Here is a 19,340-nt window from a genome sequence, read left to right as displayed (position 1 = left end):
AAGCTCCTTGTCTCAGTAGTTCATCATTTGAAATCAGGAAATGGAAATAGACACATGAGAGGTACTAAGGATTTCTTCTTCATTGCATGTGTTAATATACCTTCACTCATTTCTTATTGCATCTCTTTGTGGTTTAAAATTCAGACAAAAAAAATTGTGCTCCTAGCTCATCTGTGCAGCAAGTATTTAGTCACATTTCTGCCATTGCTGGAGAATTGAATTTACCTCTGCAAAGATACTTGGGGAAAAAAGTGGTTGGTCAGTGGTGTGTAACTACAGTGACTACAGTGAATCTGTAATGATGATAATGATGTGAGATGATAATCTGAAAAGGAATGCCTTTGGGAATCCAAATATATTGTGTAAATAAAATGTAGGTAGAATTGGCAGGAAAGGATTAAATTGGTTTAATCTGATTGTATTGTTTCTAAGATGATGCTATCCTAACTCAGGGGAGAGCGGGAAGAATAAATGTGAATGCATTGTGCACGGCCAGCTGTGGTGACAGGACTTCATTAAAGCGTGGAGGCTCACGGCAAGGCCAGTATGAGTTCTTTGTTTTTTCTAGATCAAACTTTGACCTTGGCTGGCCTGGAAGAAGATACATCCATGGAAGGGGATAGTGAGACTTGTGCAGCTCCCACACAGTTAGTCTTAGTGAAGACCTAGAGGGCTTTTTAACACAACAATATAAAGGACCACTATCCTAAGAGGCTGTTTAACAACTCTTATGGTGGATGTGTTTGGCCCATTAAAATGGCCAGGTGGCTGGGAGTATGACTTCTTCTTTTGCATTAATTAGATGAGGAAGTGTGTCTGTAGAAGGTAACTGTAATTTTGAAACATAGTGGTTTAGCCTTCCAGTTCCCAGTGGCGTGCATCCAGGGTCTGATGGCTGGGAAATGCAGCTGTAGCCAAGGACTCCTCTTCAGCACATTGGAAAGGCTGGCTCTTTGCTCTGCTCTCAGTTCTCCAGACTGAGTGATCAGTGTGTGTTTAACGCAGTGACGTAAGTGAGGAGAGGACTTGGGGAAGGTGGTGTTGGAAGGATGCTGAGTACCAGCATTGCTTGGAGATACAAGAGTGTTCCCACACAGGGTGACGAGCTAGGTTAACATCCTGGTGCTGTGCTTAGGTCACTTACGCTTCAGCCCTGGGCAGGAAGGCCAGCTCCAGCTGGAGGTCATTGTACTTGGCTGCAGTTAAATCTTAGTGATGTTAAAAGCAGTCCTGGAAAGCGTTGGAGTAACATCTGATCAAGAGGGGACCATGCCTGGACTGGCCTGGACCTCCTCTGGCTTCCGGACACAGGAGTGCGTCAGAGTGTGAGGTCCCTGGGTGCTTATCAGCATCCACCACTTGTGCATGAGAGAAGGAAGCGAGAAGTGATTCAGTTTGCATCTGGGCCCTGCAAGTGGCCTGTGCTGCTGCCTGATCTGCCTTTCTTCCCGGTTCCTGCTTCCCCACTCTGCCTACAGCAGTCACTCCTCTCTGCTGGGGAGACACCCAGGCTTCGTTTTGCTCTGCAAAGTGCTTCGTCCGGCCCGGGAAGTGGGGCACGTTTAATGGAAACCAGCCTGCACACACGGCCCCCAGCAGCCTTTTCCTGCCTGCCTGCCAGGCACAGGGAGAGTCACTGCTGGGGTGTGGGCAGGACCAAAAAAACCATCAGCAGGGACAAAGTTGTGCTCACCTCTGGAGGCCAGTGGGCACCCGGGGATCGGGGGGATGCTGGGGAAGGCAGCGCTGCAGTTTCACCTCGTGTGGATGGTGGGGCTGTGAGCAAGGACCGGCTCCATCTCGCCAGCTGGCTCGCTCAGCAGTTTTTGCAGGAAGTGTGAAGAGAACACATTTTATGGGAGATATTTATCATTATCCTGTACTGCTTAAATATAGTCTGTGTAGCAGGTTAGAGCTTGTTAGGCTTTTATCTTCTCAAGTTGGAGGGTGATGAATTAATCTATGAGTGTTGCAGCCTCGAGTGAATTATAGAAAGTCATCCCCAATGAGTAAAGATAAATGACATTTGGAAATTAACCCATTAGATAGTCTCTTCCAATAAAGTGCTTACTGAATTATTAAATTGTAAATGAAGATGCTTCACGTCTCATTTGAAAGTCAGAAAGACACTTATTTGTAATTCCACTACTGACTTTCTTTTTTTTTTTTTTCCCTCTTGGAGGTTTCATTTCTCCTGAAAGATTTGAGGCTGACAGCCCCAGAGGACAAAGTCTCCATTAATCCATGGAGCCGGCACAGCAGCTACAATCCAGGCTGTGCTGCCCTGTTCATGTGCTGCAGCCTCTGCCAGGAAAGGGGCAGTCCCGAGGGTGTTGGTTTACACTTTGCAGTATCCAGCCTCTAAAAAAGGATGAGTTGTTCACCTCTTTATTGACCTGCACCTGTATTAGTTTAACTGGCTTTGACTGCTTGTTTGGCTGGATTTAAGGTGACCTGCTGGGCAACACGAACCTACTGTAAGCTCTTCATCCAGTGTAGGTCCTCCAGATTCAGCTTGACCCAGGATGTACCTTGAAGCTGAGCTTTGCTCAGGTGTTTTAAAAATGAGCAGCAATAATACTGAGATGCACATTCAGCCGTCAGAATTACTGAAGTCTTGGCAGACCTCGTGGTCCCTGGGTTTGCTGCTCCTCACCAAAGTAACAGGGTTGCACTGGGGTAAAAACACCCCTGTTGCTCCAAGGCAAGTCCTTCTAGTTTTAAAGTGATTTAAAATGCATGCAAGTTTCATACAGTCACCGTTGCTGCGATTTGCTTTGGCATAAATATCCTTGTTCCAGGCTAGGATCTACTTGCATGCTAACAAAAAGCCAGAGACAGAATATTTTCAAGAATTTCCATCTCCAGCACAGCCAGTTGTTGTGGTGATGGGTTTTGTTCTATGAATGTGGAAAGCCTGAGAATAACCGCTCACTTCAGAGAGGAACCCAGCAGGAATGACTTCCACTTCCAACCTGAGCTTGGCTCCAAACCAAGAACCCAGAGGGCAGGAACTATCATCCCCATTATCAATTTGCATTAGAGCCAATTTCCCATTTTCTTTTAGTGCTAGCAGTTTGATGATAACAGAAAATTATTAAAGCCATATACTATTAAATATGATGGTAATTAGATAATCTCCTATAACTGATTTTTAAAGACTGTTGATCTTCACTGGCTTTTTCTTTCTGATGGCACGGGACAGACTTTGCCTTATATGTTTTGCAAGCGCCGCCATTGCATGAGTATAATCCATGCTTATGAAGGGAGTTTGTTTCTGCTCATTTAATAGTGATTTGGCTTCTTAATAAATTCCTAATATAAAGAAGGACTGATCTTGTTCCCATAGTCATAAATTCTAGAAGTAAAGAAGCAAAACTTCAGGTAATAACTATCAAAAAGTGTTCCATTCGTTTTATTGTTTGACCAGAACGATCCTGACTGTGTTACCCCCTCTGTGTCCAATGTCTCCAGGCCACATTCTGCAGGTAGGAAATGAAGAAAACAGAAAGGTTGTCTTGCGTCAGCTCTTCTCACTAAAGATTATAATCTGTGCCATTAAATCCAAACCAAACAGCAATTCACATGCAGATTTAACATTGTTTAACACCTATTTGAGATCAGTGGTTTGAGTTCTTACAGAAATTTTGTACTGACCTGCCTGTGAAGTGTGGCTGCTCTGCAGTGAATGTGAACAGAATAAACACCCCGCCCCCACCCTGCGAGGGTATGAGAAAGGCCCCTCAGGGAGGCTTCTTCGCCACTGGTTTATGTTGCTAAAATGGGAGTGATGCAAAAAACCTCATCCTTAAGAACATGCTGAAGTATGATTTAATGCCGGTATGAGTCTGCCAACCCTCTCCATGTTTTTTCTTTAGGCTTAAAGTTGGGGGGTGGGAAAAGACCTACAGTGAAAAATTTTCAGGTAGACTGTGACACAATAAGCGATTGTAAACATACTGTACTAGTGCAGTTCTTCTCTTCTGTTCTGCGCATCCGTGAGAGGGCATCTAATTCACGGTACTTTTTTTGGCTTTTAGTAATTCTTTCCTAGAGTCAAAAGTGAGTGAGTGCGCAGTCTCAGTTCTGACTCAGTCTCATGCTGTTAGTGATAGTGGCATTTTAACTGATACTGAAGCAAGGACAGAAACTAACATTTAAGAGGAAGCAAGAATGACAGAAATGCTAAGATGAGGAGAATAAAGAAAAAAATGCTAAAACAGTAGTTCAGAAAAGAACAGAGTGTGGGGGGAAATAATTTTATACCAGAGCTGTAGAAAGACAACTTGACCACAGACTGAAAATTAGTAAAGCTCTTATTTCTTGTCAGACCAGCTTGCTTTTCACTCTAAGCTGCTGACTGACAATTTTCCTCTAGTCTGATCCTGTGTCTTTTAATTAACCACTGTTGTCATCCACATCTTTGAGATTCTGATGGGAGCAGCAGCTCATCTCTGTTGATTTGCTCAACACTCTGCATGCAGAAAGCAGCAGCTGCTGCTGGTGATCCCAGGGCTGATTTGTCTGCATGTTCCACTGGAGATATTTGCCTAAATGAAGTAAGCTGTGTGAGGAGGCACCTAGTATAATTGGAGCATTAGGTCTGTGCAGTAGGTGGTATGCAGCTGGTTTTTTGCTGCTTCTCTGTCAGCTGGTAATTTATCTGTGACATGTACGGGGTTTTGATGGATGTAGATAGTGCAACTGCATGGAGGAGCCATTTTGTGCTGGTACGGTGTGGCCATGCTGTGGCTTGCAGTGTTTTCAGTGCTTTGGGCTCTCACCCTTTTGAGTAGCAGCTGCCATGGATCTCTGCAGGGCTCCCGGGCAAGGCCTTGGCCTGAGAGCCACAGACCACTCAGTTGTGTTACCCCCACCTTTGCAGCTCCTCATTGGAGTGGTTTCAGCTGTGCTGAGTGGCAACACAAATCATAGCTGTCAAAATCTTCTGCTAGAATCTAATTTTTGAGAGTCTTCTAACACTTTCAGTGGATAGGTGTAACAAGCATATTCCCATCCTTGCCAGCAGCCCGCCAGTGAACTGGGGTTGCATAAGGTTTCACTGATAGAGTTGTAGCAATGCAGCCCATGGGAGATTATTATCCCTCACTATTATAAGATTATTACTTAGAGGTTATCATAAACTCATTCTGTGGTGCTCCTTGTGTTAGTCATGCAGGCAGCTACGCACAGCAGCTGAGGCAACGTTTGTGTAAGAGGCATCTCCTCTCTCCTTCCTTCCTTCCCCACTGAATGGAATGGAGCAGCCTCTGAGATGCTGCAGCTCCTTCAACCCCAATTTACCAGACAGGCTAGCAGCGCCCTTCCCTCTCTTCTCTTCCCTCTCATTAATCCAGTGTGGTAGCTGTCAGCTCAACCTGGCTGTACATCAGAGAGAACGCTGTTTTGGCAGCAGTTTGAACCAAAAGGAAAGATTTTGCAGGCAGAATTGAACCCTTGGGAGGTGAGCTGAATGATGCTGTCACAGAACAAGAAAGACTCTTTTTCCAGTGTAGCTCATGGTTTTTTCCAGGCAAGAGCAACGATGTGAGTTTTCATATGTATATATAGGTATACAACCTGGCAATGTTTCAAAATGCTTGGGTAGGTCTTGCCCCAGCTAGGAAAGATTTAAATCTGAGTAGAAATCAGAGATAAGAGGAAATTATATTTCTGCCCATGAGAATTTCCAAGATCTCAGAAAAACATTTCTTGGTCTAATAGGAGGAAAACTTAAAAAGCTGAGATAAAGTGAAAATCGTGTACTAGGTGAAAATGTTTTACAAAACAGCACAGCAAAGCCTATAGTCCTGTATTCAAGCTAGGGGGTTGTTTCATTTTAAACCAGATTTCTGTTGTAGTTATTTTTATTACACCTTCGTTAAATGTTTAAAACACATAGTTTTGCAACCAGCAAATAGGTTTTAATTTTTTTAATATTACTAGAAAAATACTTACAAATAAGTTCTAGCAATTTTTTTCCAGTAAATGTATTCAATCATTTTTGCCTCCAACAGGTTCAGGTTTGAGAACAAACATTTCCTAACGTAATTTTTCCTTGAAAAATTCCTGCTATTTTTATTAGAACCATTGGTTCTTAATTGATTTTAGCCAAAGGGCAACAGTGACTTGTGTATCTTACTTTAGTTTTAGTTTCACTAGTCTTACAGCAGTGTTGTCAAGGTTTTTCCTCCTTAGGAGCAGAATAAATTCTGACCAATTATGTTGTTGTTTTAGTCATCCTGGTTGTATGATCTCATGATCATTCTATATTTTTATAATGTGTCCACTTGTAACAAAGTGATCATGTATCACCCATTGCAGTAGTTACTTCATGTTTTTGGGAAAATATGTCATTCATTTATAAGCACAAGAAGGCAGAAGAAACGGCATTTTATTTCATATTTATCATAAGGAGTCTGCAAGTCACTAACCACATATGAATAAGAAACCAAACCAGATTAACAGATGTAAAATCATTACACATGCAGAAGAAACAGAGTAGGCAGAGAAAGTGGTAAGCAGATCAGAAGCTGGAGAATCACTCAGTCCAGAACTAAACAGGTGTAAATAAAACCAGAAAAAAATCGGGTTTCCTTTTTGCTGTAGGAATGGCGATGGTGAGTAACGCTCTTGTGGCTGCAGGGGAAGCTGTGGAGCAGTGGGGTGGAGCACTCCCGTACACAGCCATTGCTTTGGAAACTCCCAGGCCAGATACAGGGTGCATCCATGATCAGACCTGCCTGCCCGTCATGTTCCCTGTTTGTCCTGGTTGGAGTGGACATTTTGGTGAGATGAGGCAGTGTTCTGCAAGGGACTCCCCCAGGAGCTGTCCTCTCCCAAGAAAGTTTCTCCTTTGGGTTCTGCTTTGCAATGGAGGATGTGAGCCTGTTTTAATATTTTCTTCTCTGGGATAGCAGCACTTAAATTCTGGCTTGAAGAAGAATGCACAAGGATTTTTGAGCACTCAGATCCCAGGCTGAATCTCTTTCCTTCCCCTAGGTTTAGTTGGAGTGCTTCTGAGAGGTCCCTTAACTGATGTGGAAACTGAAATCTGGTCATTAGCAAAGTATCCTTGGATAGAGAAGTTTTCACACTAGGTCATGCCTTAGCCCCATCCAGGGGGTAGCATTTCAGAGCCCTGTGGGTAGTACCCACTGAAGGTCCTTGGCAAACCTTGGTGGGATGTGTCTGTCACCACAAAAGGGCTAACACAGGTTTGCTGGGCCCTGTACAAAAGGCTGCAGTTGGTAGGAGAGCTCTGTCAGTAGAGGACACATAGTTCTGAGCTGGATTTGCTGGCATGGGTCCAAGGAGTGCCAATAAAATCTGGAACTGCACCGTCATTTATTTGTGTATGAACAGAGCTGTACAGCAAGTTGTACCAGCCACGTATAACGTGATATAATGAATTTTAAAGGTCAACATAGCGGCCCCTAGTGTTAAAAATAAAACTTTGGAAAGATGAATTTCTGTGCTTAGCAAGTTGCAGTTGCGGAGTCTCCTTTTGTAGCCGAGTTGCAAGATAACAGGCTTCAAACGAGCAACTAACTTTTGATTGTCTTTGCCCCATTTTCTAGTTCAGACCAGTGGATAGAGCTAAAGCCACCAGCTTTGATGAAGAAGGGAGTCAACATTTCTCTTTCAGGCTTTGTATAAACAGGCAGCTGCTTAAGTATGCTGAAGTATGAGGAATGTGAGCAGAGAAACAGCAAAAGTGAGTGGAAATCTCTAAGAAATACCGCTAATACATTGGACTGCAATTCAGCAATTTTTTAAGGGCATCATTTGTATTTAGACTGTCAACACAGGGTGGATGAATGGAGCTACAATAAATGATACATACAATTTGAATTTTTCAGTGTGCTTGAGACATGATTCTGTTTCTCCAGCAAAAAAGATGATGTTTTTCTGCCGTTTCAGGGATTAGGTAAATCCCCATGAGTGATGACAACAGACAGAACTAGGGCTTGCAGAAGTACAGAATGGAAAATACACTTGACACTTGTGAGAAGTGAACTCTGAGCTGGTAGTGTGGTTAGACACGCAAGCCTCATTTCACAGTGCTGAAATACTGCCTTCTCATTCTCCTATCTTGAATCGTGAAACCCCACACTCTTCTAATGATTCTTTCCGAGGGAGCAGTGAAATTATTCATATAAAGAACCAGAATTGCTCAAACCACATCCTTTTTTATTTATCTAGACCAAACTACAACTTCTGCCAAAGTCTGGATCATCTGGGATAAATTTCTCAGTGTTCCCAGGCTGGTTTTCTTTTCCTGGTCCTTTATGTTCCTGACCTTCTGATAACCTGCTTTAAAACTGCATAGCTACTTCTGATGTCAGAAATCACACCTTGCTGGGTGCTCCCATGTATGAAGCATGATGCATGGAGGAGAGGCTCAGGAGGAGGAATTTCAGGTGATTTGTTGCCCTGATGCCAGGAAAGGAGGTGACTGCAGTGAAGAAGGCTTGAGCAGCTGTTCGAGCTGGACAGAGGAAGTTAGGCCTGGGCAGAGGAGGAAGGGAAGGCTATTGTGTCTTGAATGTGTCTTGAATTGCGTCAGGGCTGCAAGAGAAGCGAGGTGAAGTGAAAAGAAGGAGCTTCCAACCTTTGGACTCATCTGGAGAAGGGTGAGAGATGGGGGCAAAGGTAATGAAAGAGCCAGAGTGCTTAAGAGCTGAGATAATTGAAGGGCCCTTAGCTCAAGGCTGAGCTTCCAGTGAAGGAGGCTGACTTCAGTGTAGAGTACTTTGAGACTGCTTATCTGGTGTCCTAAACACTCTGGAGCGCAGGAGGCCAAGGACTAAGAAACAGGTTGTCTTCAGACACCTTTGCATCTTTTTCTCTTTTTTAATTCTGTTAATGCAGTACAAGCATGCTGGGTAGTTTTTGTCTTACAGTCAGTGAATCCATGGTGCTGTCATGAAGCAAAGAAGTGATGTTCAGCCGTACTTCACTGTTCACTTGCCAGTGGGCTGCAATGTGCAAATCTCACTTGTAGCCTTTCGACATGTCAACAGCTGGTTGCTCAGAAGCTGTGTGTTTGCTTGCCCGCTAGTTATTTGGGTGCTCTTCAGCACCATCCACCTGCAGAGAACTTCAGGAAGGGATCCTCAAGTTAACCGTGGGCTTCTGTGCTGTGGCCAGAAGTGGAGTCAGGATCAGAGTAACAGTTTTGGTTTGGGGTCTTTTAAATGCTTTTGCTAAACGCATCTGAACTGCAGACCTTTAGCTAAGTGTTGGCCTTACACTAATAACCCTTTTTGAAAGTCTTTGTTTAGTTTGCCGTTTGTATCATGGTGTGTGGTGGTGGCCATAGAAGATTTCAAGTTTTGGGTTTTTTTATCTGAAGAGAAATAGTGACTTTTAGGCTATCTACGGAAGAGTCACTTGAAGTTCCTACAGAAGATATTTGTGCTCTCCATAATAATAGAGCATGGAGGGTCATAATGTCTGATTTGCATCACTGGGGGAAGGTGGGGAGTGAAGATACTCTTGAGCCTTGTCAGCCAGGTCTGTGACTTAGGATTTGCACCAGGATGTATAATTTGCATTATATAACCATAAACACTATTTTGAAAAAGTCTAAAATGCTTCATTTCCATGTTACTTTTATGGACTTGCTCAGAGTAATCTGCCATCTGGTATTTTTTTCACACAGGGCAGAGTGAGGTAAGGGGGGAGAGATGCTGACTGCTTCCATGCTGTTGCTCAGCTTCCGCTGAGGGAAATGTAACACCTTTCCCCTTCCCTTAATGTCCAGCCTGGCTCCTTGCGTGAAGCTCTTCACAGCAAAGTCAGAGTTGACTCTCAAGGCCTGCTTTTTGGAATAGTTATGAAGCAGCTTTCTTGTAGTGTGCCGGAAAAAAACTGTAGTTTCACTACATTCTGATGACAGCTAGAGGGAAGTAATAACATTCTTTGCAGACTTACATGCAAAGACTAAGAAAAATAAGTGCAAGAACTGTACAAGGGAGGGGGTTGTATTCAATGCTTGAGTGCTACATGCCTGTAGGAAGTCTTGCATTTATAAATGGGGGGAGGGGGAGGTCCAAACAAATTTTCATTACCGATTGCTTTTAATATAAATTGAGTGATGCTTTCCTTCTTTTTTTCTGGTTTGCTGTTTTTTTTAAATCCTATTTCTGTTCTGCTTTGGTCCATTCTGTCTGGACTAAGCTGTGACAACGTATGTGATAAGTGCAGAAGGAGGAGGGGAGCAACCTTGCAGCAAAATAAGTTGAGTTGATCCTTCCACAATTCCGTTTTTTTTTTCCCCTAAATAGTCAAATTGTTTAATTAGTCGTTGCTCTGGGGAAGTTCTCTGCTCAGCTTCCTGCTGGCTGCCCTGACTTAGAGGGCTGCTCTCGATTCCGCGGTCTCCAGCGCCGGCGTCTGACCTCAGCACAGCTCTCGAGCCCTTCGCGCTCTGAGGGAGGCTGTGGCAAAGATGTGTGTGTGTCTGGGCTGCGTGCAAAGCCAAAGCCCTGTTCAGAGCTTGAGGAATGTTAGATTATCCTTTTTCCAGCCCCAGTGGCTGATGTGAGCATGCTCCATGCATGCATGGCACTGGCTATTTGCCAGGTTTAGAGTAATTTTTTTTTTTTTTTTTTTTGAATGAGTGAGTGAATGAATGAATGAATACCTGATTAAGTTAATGAAGCTGAGCCAATGGTGGGAGGGAGCGACTTGGCTGCTGCCTGCTCTAAGAGATCTGGCAGCACATTAGACTTGCATAACGCTTTATAGCTCCATGCTGCGCTCCATATGAGCCACAGGAGAGGGCTGCAATAATTACTCGGCTCTCCGATTGAAACCAGCTGCAGGTAGCTAGTCATCCTCTTGTCCATTTCACTGGTGTCGGGAGTCACTTGTCTTGCGCCGTGGATTTCCAGGGGCAGATGGGTAAGGTGCTTTCACAGAAGTGATCGCAGCGGTGAGAAAGCATGTTCATGACTCAGTAGCTTTTACAGAAGGTCCATTCAGGTTTCCAAGCTGTGATTCACTGGACCCACAGGTTCAATGCAGAAATGTTTTTAGATCCTGAGTTCAAAACTTCGATATAAATAACCTTGATGGGAGGTGTGTGATTTTTTTGTTTTCTTGTTCTTTCTTCACCTGGCTGGGAAAGATAGAGCAAAAGGTTTTCTTGTATCTGTTGTATCTGGTTTTTTGTAAGAAAAGTAATTTTTAAATCCTCGGAGTTCTTTTTGATTGTTGTTTAAGGCAAGTTCTTTCTGGCAGCCCCGGATGGTACATACCTTTGTTTCTCACATACTTAAATTAAGAGTACTGGCACTGCCTGTTAGCACACCGCCTTCATTTGTCAACGTTCCCTGCTTGAGAGCAACGATGATGATTTACATTCTTAGTTGGAACGGGTGGGTTTTTTAATTGAAACTGAAGCTTGTGACTGTGGAACCTGCTATGTTTGTATAACCTGCATTATTTCATTTTCTTCTGATTGTTTTCTGTGTTGCCTAACCAGAACAGTTGGGGCAATCTCAGCCTTGCCATGCTGGCCTTAGTTAGGTGATCCTGGTGATGGATTTGGGCTCTGTGCCCGTTTTATCTGCTTGCTCCCCATTAAGCAGGAGGGAGGCTCCCCACTCACTGAGTCAGGAAGAGTAACTAGTCACTTGGTTTTGTGGGCTGCAGGGCCTGGGGAAGTGTTTCAGAGAGAGAGAAGGTGCAGAAGAGTCGGTCTGGCTTTTTCCTTGTTCTTGTCTATTCCTACATGCACCGACCCCTAGGACACTGCCTGTGCTGAGATGGTCAGCGTGAGGGCTTTTGCAGGGTGAGAAGGTGGTGCTGCAGGCCACACCCAGATGTAGGTGACTGGAATGAAGAAGAGAAAAATTAAAGAGTTAGAGAAAAAACCAGTGCCTGAGGAGCATGTTTAACTCATTCTCTGTCTGCAGCACTGGGGTACGTGCTGTGTGCCTTGAGTTCCGTTTTGTCCGTAGTGATGGTCAGTCATCCTGATTTGGGAGGGCACCGAGGCAGTGTGCTGAGGCAGTGAGCAAAGGCTGGTGCAAAATGGCTTCAAGTTAAAGCTTTGCTCAATGAAGTCTGAGAGAAGGCAAGGTGTTGTTGGAATCCATTTCAAGGGGAATTTAACATCAGTTCATGTTTCACACTTTACAGATGGACTAATTATAGTCTAATTTGCTGGCACGTGGAATCTACCAGAGAAGCAGTCTGCAGGGAAGACTTCCAAGGAAAGGCACTGAGCATGCAGATGACCTTTCCAACTCTTCCCCTAAGGCCATGCTCTCACACTGTCCCCTTATCAGCCAGGCTTAAGGGCACACTCCTCCCAGTGAGCGCCTGTGCTTATCTGTAAAATGGCTGCTCTGAGTTGGCTGCTGCTTGCTGGTGTTTCTGGCTGGATCTTCAAAGGGGTGAAACGCCCCCGGTTTGTGTAATTTTTCGTGGGGGTCTTATTCAAGTCTCCTGGCAGCGAAGCCAGGCGTCTCTCTTAATTTGTTTTGCAGAAGGTGGAGAGAATGTTAGTGAGCATTTTCAGACACATGGAAGGAGACCTGTGTGACATATCTGCAGTACAAATGTGTTCATACAGGCATGACAGTTTCTGTCACAAGTTAAAATGAGTGGCGAGTGGGTGTTGCTACGTTTATAGTCACTCATGTGAAATTTTCAATGGAAAATTGTGTAGGCAGCTCCCATTGTAGCCACATTGTAGGCACATTTTAGATAAATGAAAAATATCAACAAAGTAATTTCTGTATTAGACTTGTTTATAAATGAACTCTATTCACTCATTTAAGCTGCAGAAGCACTCTAGGGGATGGGTGTGACAGTAAAGGGTGTCACTGAGCACTGTCAGATGTCCTGCTCTGGCAGCAGTCTCTGCAAAGCAGGAGATAAAAGGTTGGATGCTGTACTGGCCACTTGTGGAGCCGCATAGGTGTGATCCCCCTTCCTGTCCTGGTGTCGGTGGGGTTGAAGGAGCACTCGCATTTCTGTGTGTTTGCTCCATGGCTTCCGTACTGCCGCCGCAGGCTCTGGGTATGTGTCTGGTGGAATGCTGACTTCCCGAGCATCTTGGGTTGGTGGAGCTCCGAGGCTTGGGGAGCAGGGCTTTGGAGGGGTTTGGCCGGCCTCTGTCAGGCTGTGAAGGCTTCAGTGCAGCATGGTGGTAAATCATCAAGCTGCTGGGATGAGTTTCAGCCATGTGGGACTGTGGGACTGCTGGAATGAGCTCCAGCCATGTGGGACTGTGCAGCTGGCAGGCAGCCTGAGCTGAGACCTCAAGGCCTGAGCGGCCCAGGAACTTTCCTTTGTGGCTGCAGATGGAGCTGCTCCTTGTAGGGTCAGCTGAGGTGCACTTTCTGCCGTGCAGCTGAGAGAGAAAGCTGCACATCAGGCTGTGCACACTCAAATGGCTTTGCTCCAGGGCTCAGACCCTCACTTTGCAGTTACATCCTTTCCCTTCCCCCATCGAGGCAGAAGGCTCTGGAGTCCAGCATTTCACCCTCAAAAAAACCTCACTGTAATCACCACTGTCAGCTCATGCCTTTTTATCTATGGATATCTGATGCTATTTCACAAAACTCCGGTTCCTGGTGTCAAATGATGAGATGGGAAATTCCACTTTTAGCTAAACTAGTAAGTTTCTGATCTTGTGGGCTGCAGGAAAAAGCTAGAGACCCTGAGACTGAAAGGCCTCACCCAGCAGAAGGGCAAGTTAAAAGAGGTAATAATAATAATAATAATAATAATAATAATAATAATAATAATAATAATACCCTTCACTTTTATGATTTTAATTAATCTTTTTTTGGTGAACCAGTATTGTGTGTTTCAGAGGCAAGAAGCTGGCCCTGACTCTTGACATCTGAGAGCCCAGGTCTAGCACTGCAAGGTGGGGGGTTTCTGTGCCAGGGAGCGAGGATGCTGCCGTGGGGTGGGCTGGGAGGATGGCAGGATGGCCAGCACAGCCAACCCTCCAATGTGATCCCTGACAGGGGGTCAGCCTGCGGCTCTTGGAGGAAATGCTTCCTTGCTTTCAGCCTCCCTGGTGTCTTGTGCTGCATGCTCTGGTACCACCTCTCTGCAAACCATGCTGAAGAGGAGGATCACCTTTGCTGAGAGCTTTTTTCTGTGTAAACAAAGGATGTAGGCAGCTGTGAATCCGTTTAAACCACCTGTGGTACTCACAGTCCTGCAAGGCTTACGTGTAGCTGCACCACTGTGCGTGTGCACAGAAAGGACAGAAAGATCTGCTGCACATGGAGTGACTTCTACAGATGCTGAAAATAAGGGCATCACCCCTGCTGTAGAATGAAGTGATGGCACCCAGATGGTCTGTTGGCAGAAACCTGCAAACTTCTGAAAGTTAATTCCACTTCTTCATTCAGTAGTTCGCTTAACCAAAACCAAAGATAATTCTAGCACCAGGTTCCTGTGCAGTCCACCAGCACCTACCAGGCATAATAACTATGTGTTATTAACTAAGCACAATCTAACCAGAGTAGCTCAGGTGGCATGTGCCCTGCTTAGGACATGCACATCTCTCCTTATCCTCAGAATTCAGGATAAGTAGCAGAAACAGACAGGTAATCAGTGGCGTGACTTTCTAATAATCCATTTGTATCACCTGTGCTCATGAATGGCTGTCCTGGGACTCCATCATCTGTCAGTCCTTTCGGGAATACATCTTACAGTGTTTTTTCCTCCTAAGCCTTCCTCTCTCAACTCTGGTACCTACATACTTCGATGAAATTCATGGGGATGTTGAGCCTTTGGGCATCTCACATCTGGTGATGTGCTCGCTGAGGTTTGTTCATATCACTTGCTTTTTGTTTTTATGTGGAGTCTATCTGATCTGACTGGGGACAGGAGGGACGTGCAGAACAGCTGCTCACTGTGCCCGAAACCTGTAGCAATTTGCTGTGGCAGATTCCCAGAAGTGTAATAAGAACTAACACCGCACTGGACAATCTGTCTTTGCGGATGGGGTGTTGATCAGGAGTCCTTTCCGTTTGGGAGGAGAATTTCAAATTTTATTAGAGGTTTTCATGTTCCTTATTAATGGATCTCTGCAGTTGGCCCTCCCGGGAATTCTGCCAGGGAGCTGTGAAATTGGTCGGGTTGGACAATAAACTCCTATAGCTATTGTTGGCGTGCGCTGAGCTGCACATGGCAGGGCGAATGGAATCTGTAGCAGTTACAACCATGAATATGTAGCTGGCAGCGGGCAGGCTGTAGAGCTGGGGGGAGAAAGCCGGCGTACAGATCTGAGAGCCAGAATGCAGCTGCGGAGCCCTCTGCAGTGTGTCTGCCTTTTCGTCTCTCTGAATCTGATCCTGCGAGATGCCAGCCTCCCGGGAGGGAAGTGCCTCCCTTCTCACTCATTTCCAGCGCTGCCGAAATTACTCACTTGTGATAGGATGGGCGGCTGGTTTGAGGCGGGCGCACCAGGCTGCGCTGCTGCATCTGCCCGGTAACACCCCAGACATAAAGAGCCGCGTATCGGGCTCGGCTCCGCGAGTGTTGCCTTAACATCTGCGTGCCGGGCAGGGCAAGGGTGTCTGATGGAGCAGAGACACAGTTTTTCTGGTGCACCAACGAATGCCAGAGTTTGCTGGTCATATCTGGCGCTGGAAAGTGGAAGTTGAAAAATCATAGCACTGTGTGTGTTTTTTAGGATTTGCCATCGAAGAAGCCTTTTGACAGTAAGTGATTGGTTTAACTGAATACCCCTGAAGCTGGAAGCGGACAACTGCCCCCCTGGGTGTTTCCTTCTTGCACCACTCCTTCCTCCTGGTGGCACATGATGGTGCGAGCTTGCTGGCAACTGCAGAGAGGTCAGGGAACCAGATGTGGATGTGGGACCAGATTTTTGACGGATGTTTAGAGACCCAAAAAAGTATGTTAGCTGCGCCATGGAACAAAGAAAGTGCTTGATTTCTCAAGGCAGTGAAAGTCCCAGCGTTTACATAGCCAGGTGCTGCTGTGGTGTGTGGTTCTTCCTGCACCCCAAGAGTCAGTCCTGGGTGGTGGGATACAGCATGTCGCTGTGTTTGGACACTTGCGTTGCTGGTTTCACCTTTGCTGCAGTGAGCTCTAGATAAATAAAGGAGGTCAGCATCTGAAGCTATAACCCAAATATCCTCTCCTGTGCTTTAAATTCATTAGATGAAATAAGTAGAAAAATGCTGTTTTGGGAAACACAGATTTAAAGTGCCTTGCAAAGAGATGCTGGAGTTTTGCATGAGAATGCACATCCCGAGCTCCAGTGAGCAATCCCTCTGGGACCAGAGCAAGCCCAGATGGTGACTCCTCCAAGTGAATTTTTTTCTGCCTTAAGCCTTTCCAGGAATTTGTGTGTGGGCAGACTGCCAGCGGACACTGGCTGTCCAGACAGTTTAGCAATGTTCCATGTGTACTCCCTGCCAGAGATACCAAAGTCCAGCTGCTCGCCCTGATCTCTTTGTCCCTTTTACCTTCCCAGCCATAATTACACATGCCTGCACGCACGCACGCACTTGTGACACACACAGGAGCAAAAAATCACCTGGTGTTTCCTATTCATTTGCATATCTTACAAATTGTGATTGACAGCTCTAAAGTTAAAGAGAAAGGAAAGCTCCAAAGTCAGAAAAATGTCTTGAAAAAAAAAACAAAAAACAAAACAAAACAAAACAAAAACCCGCAAAAAAAACCAACCAAACAAACAAAAACCCCCACAAAAACCCACAAACAAACAAAAAACCCCACCACAACAACGAACCCAAATAACAAACCCTGTGGCATGCCACAGAAAGCAGGTGTTCACTTTTCTAGGACAGCCAGCAATAAACTATTTAACCAGGTCTTGTACGTCTTGCCTTTGAGACACTCTTGTTTGGGTTATCTCCCTTTCATTTTGCTTCCCAAGCAAAATCAGTCCTGTCTTATCTTTACTGTTGTCGGAACTTGAATTATGCTGAAAAGTTACTGTTTTACTTTTAGGTCTTGAGGTAGAAGTAAGCTGTTTTATGCTGCGTATTTGCATTTTTTGCAAACCCAATTCTATGTCTGTTAAGAGTTCAAAGTCTCACTGTGAAGTGCTTGGGCTTGGAAAAGTGGGGCAGTATTCAGTGCTCTATGGCTGTCTCATCCCTTGTATCCATTGAATTTATTAATTCCTCCTCCTGCATTCTCCAGGAGATTTTGGGCAGCCCTTTTGTTACCGGCAAAGATGAAGTCAGCTATCTGAAAGATTTACACCAGAAAACCAAAATGCATGACCCAAAAGAGTTAGTATTTGGTATTTTTGAAGGATGTTAGCTTTGACATTGGAAGCCACCCAAACCTCAGCGGTTCAGTGCTATTTAGCAGAATAAAATCTTTGCTTCAGCTCCTGCATAATGAAACTGCATTTCACAGAGCTTCATAGTACTACTTTTGATGCAGAGAAGCTGAACCCAGATGCCTTGAACTTTTGGAACCACTGGTTTTGGGGATCCTGGTTTACCCATCACAACAAAAGAGCCTGTCCCTGTTCAGTCCCATGTACAAGCTCCCTGCTCTGTTGCAGGCAGAGAAGCCAGCCCTCTGCCTCTGCTCCCAGCTTTTCCCCATGGGAATGTATTTAAATTCCGGATTTGCAGCTTGTGTTCCTGAAGAGATTGGATGATGGTCCAAGCCCAGCACAAGCTCCGTGTGGCAAGGGGAGCCTGATAAGCACCCCATGCTGAGGATGTCCCTGCTGGGCAGCTGCCTGGGCCAGGATCTGCTGACTTACCTTCCCAAGCCGACTGCCTGGGGCAGAAGGCTACAGGGAGCTAAAGTTAACCAAGGATGACTGCGCAAATGTGAGCTCGGCAGTTTTATTTTTAGTCGAACTTAAAAAGAAAAATCTGTAAGTCATGTGTAATATAATAATTTTAGCTGTTGCCAAGACACGCTGAGCAACTGTTAGGAGGAGGGGAAGGCCCGTGCTGATCCAGCAGGGACCCTGTCTCCTGGCTGCCCTCGTCGCCACAGTCACGGTGCCGAGGTGATGGCGCTGACAGACCAGGGCAGGTCAGGATAGTGCCGGGGCTGCTGTGCTCTGGGTGTCACCAGCCTTGCACATCTCAAACTGCCCTGAGTTCTTTCATCTTCCCTATCTCCTCAAAGCCAGGGAATCTACCCTGAAACAGTGCTTTACCCTCCTCCCCCAGCTCTAGCTATTGGTGTTTCATTACTGTTTATCAATATTTAAAGAATGGAATAATTAACTTTAGACTGATTGTATCAAACCATTAGAAGGTTTGGACTTTTCCTGCAGGCTTACAACAGCTTGGAGGACCATAAACGTAAAGAGTGCTTTTAAAGATAGGTTTAATCTGAGTCTAGTGTGTCTTCAAAGTACTTCATACACATATAAACATCAGGCTTATTGTTCATTAGAAGTGAGGCAGCAGGGAAAGAAATCCCCCAAAGGAATATTACTTGCCATAAGATAAGTATCATTACTGCTGCTCAGTATTCCCTTTAAAGTGGGCTGTATCCTATTTCCATCTTCTTTCACGTCCGCTCTTAATTCTTTCTCTCTATTCTTCTTACATGCAATGCATGTGTTTCTTGTTGAGCTGCTGCTCATGTGAGGGGCAGGGTTTCTCATCACCCCTTCCTCCACAACTTTCAAAACAGCCAGAAATGCAGATGACAGGTGGTGGCTGGGCAGGGGCTGAGGAAAAGTTTCACTCTCCACAAAGGCTGATTAGGCGATGTAAGGCAGGTTTCAGGAAGAGACTAAATGTGTTTCAGTTACAGTATTTTCTTTAGCAGGTAATAAAAGAATTAAGAAGGCTTTGTTGCCTTTGGATGAAATAGGTGATGCAGAGAAAGCAACTTACTCACTCCAATAGCAAAATCAGCCCAATGTAAAACTGTGAGTTTTTACAGTGGTGGGGGCTCATGATTCGGATCAGGAAGCTCAAACAAGCTTTTCTGAGCAGTTCTGGGCAGGCATCCCAAGGCTGAGTGGTTTGCTCGGTGTTTGGACCTGTGGCCATGGCCATGAGCGTGGTACCTGCAGGCTCTGTGGTGCAGCAGTGGTTAAGAGACAGTGGGGTTGGATCCTGCCAGAGATGGATATGGTGCCAGCACCTGGCTCTGGCCTACCTGCACATGGCAGGGACCTCCTCCCACCAGAGCCCTGCCTGGACCCCTGAATGTGAGGCATCAGTAGCAGAGGGAGTTCAAAGCACTGGGTCAAAAAAACCCCACCAGACATCAAAAACCTGGCTCAGATCCATCCCTGGCTCTGGGCTGCTGCTGTAAATAGATCGTGCGGCTGAGGTTCATTGCCAGACTGGGAGATGGAGCACACGTGT

At 45.3% G+C, this 19,340-nt stretch overlaps 1 protein-coding gene across 7 annotated transcripts in view; it reads left to right on the top strand.

The window, feature by feature from the left end:
- Nucleotides 1-19,340, top strand: part of ATXN1 (ataxin 1) — a 362,269-nt gene that overhangs the window by 332,345 nt on the left and 10,584 nt on the right. The gene's annotated exons all lie outside the window — the stretch shown is intronic.

This window comes from Sylvia atricapilla, chromosome 1 (genome assembly GCF_009819655.1).
Source record: "Sylvia atricapilla isolate bSylAtr1 chromosome 1, bSylAtr1.pri, whole genome shotgun sequence".
Classification (NCBI taxonomy): domain Eukaryota; kingdom Metazoa; phylum Chordata; class Aves; order Passeriformes; family Sylviidae; genus Sylvia; species Sylvia atricapilla.
Note: the sequence above shows the minus strand (reverse complement) of the source record. Positions and strands in the feature narration are given on the sequence as shown.